This window comes from Mastomys coucha, unplaced genomic scaffold, assembly GCF_008632895.1.
Source record: "Mastomys coucha isolate ucsf_1 unplaced genomic scaffold, UCSF_Mcou_1 pScaffold17, whole genome shotgun sequence".
Taxonomy (NCBI): Eukaryota; Metazoa; Chordata; class Mammalia; order Rodentia; family Muridae; genus Mastomys; species Mastomys coucha.
The window spans coordinates 19,765,072-19,767,102 of NW_022196899.1; the positions used below are offsets into that span (position 1 = coordinate 19,765,072).

At 40.1% G+C, this 2,031-nt stretch overlaps 1 pseudogene; it reads left to right on the forward strand.

The window, feature by feature from the left end:
* LOC116094880 lies at positions 1–1,739 on the forward strand (annotated as a pseudogene).
* Positions 1,740–2,031: the final 292 nt, after the last annotated feature.

Below are 2,031 nucleotides of genomic sequence, written 5' to 3' on the forward strand. Positions count from 1 at the left end.
ATGTCTTCCACACAAAGAGTAGTGGAATTTGATAAGTCATGGAACAAGCTCCTAACTACAATCAGAGCTATATGTTGGGATATGTAGAGAGCAACAGGGAACAAGTGCTTCTCAGACATCTCTGATGTAGGTGTGGCTTATGAGGAACCACTTAGAGAAAATTCGTATGTGGAAACAAAAGGTGTTTTGGAAAATCACATTCAGAAGGTACAAGAGAGTTCTGGATTCTGAAGAACAAGTGCTTGCTATGTATCATAGGTATTGGGAAAGACACAGCAAGGGCACCGACATTATGGACTGCTTGTGTAGGTATCTCAAAACCCAGTTTATATAAAGAAAGAATTAATGGAAGCCGACTTATATGGTTATGGTGGAATAGATATAAATGAACTCCTTATGAAAACAGAAGAGGTAGCCATGATAATGTGGAGAAAGTCAATCGTTGAATCCCTTCAAAGGATCCTCATCCTCATGTTGTCTGCACCAAGAAATTGAAAATGATCTTGTGGAGACAACCCAAACCAAAAAGTAATATGTGTGGTTCTTAACTCCTTTGTTCATGTTAAAGAGTACAAGAAAAAAAAATCCCTTAAAGTTTGTAGTGGCTATTCTTGGTTGTCAACTTGACTATATTTGAAATGAACTACAATCCAGAATTAGAAGGCTCACCAGTGGCCCTAATCTAGAGACTGAGAGATACAAGTTTCTGACCTGAATCTTGACATGGAGATCTTGAGGCATAGTGGCTATGAATCCCAGAAGATTAAGATAGGAAGATCTACGAGTTCAAGGTCATCTGGGATTAAAGGTGGCCACACCTTTTGCTGGAGACCTATATAAGGACATTGGAAGAAGGAAGGCTCTGCTCTGCTTTGCCTGCTTTCCTTGTGGGAGTGAGCAACTGCTGGATCATTGGACTTCCATTCAAAGCTGCTGCCGACCATTGTTGGGAGTTGGACTACAGACTTTAAGTCACCAATAAATTCCTTTATTACATAGAGACTACCATAAGTTCTGTGACTCTAGAGAACTAATACAAAGTTTTACCAGGCAATCTTTGTGTCTCCCTTTCTAACTAAAACTGGAAAATACTACAAGCAAGAAGTTTCAAATTTATTACAAGAGTCAAATTACCCACAGTATTTGGAAAAGGTTTAAGGCAGATTAAAAATGAAGAAATGAAGAAATTAGATGCTGAAAATATTTGCATCCACATTCATATATTAAATGAGCCATGAATGTCAGCAAGGGATGGTAGCAGACCCCTGACAGTTCTCACGCTGTGGGCCACAACATCATTTGGCTAGAATAGAGTATCATGTCAAATGTACAGTCATGGCTCTGTGCTGTATCAGCTGGTTTCTTTCATATAACTCAGAATCCATAGAATCACATCCACAGTGAGAGCCTTTGGAGCCACCAGTAGCCACACTCTGGAGCATATGTCCACACAACTATCTGTGAAATCAGGTTTGGCAGAACATGAGAACGTTCTTCAGCCTCTCAACACTCTTCTGAATGGTGATCAGCGGTTCCTGAATGCCGTCAATAAGACCCTTACATTTGTTGTAAATCACAGAGAACCCAAATCTGTTTGCAAAACATCTGAATTGCTTGCTAAGTACAGTGGCAACATGCGAAAGAATTCGGCAAAGAGGAGGATCAAGAATGAGGTAGAAGACAAATTCAGCAGTTTTGTCACTGTTCTCAAATACACCAATGACAAAGACACTTTCTAAAGGAGCTATGGTCAATAAATTAAAGCCAGCTGTGGTTATGGATCTATCAGCAAGCGACATCAGATGTGCACAGGGGTAAGAGTCAGTGCCGGCAATTGCTATTGTATTTTATTTCTGATGAAGGTATAAATAAAAAGTCTGATTGCTCTCCCTAAAATTGCCACAGCTTAAGTTTTGCTGTGGATCCTCCCAGCCATCTTGGGTCATTTCTGGAGGCCATTCTGGTGAGCTTGGTCCCAAGTAAGTAAGGGCAGACACAGTAAATGACCTAAACTCTCAAAATAACAAAAGA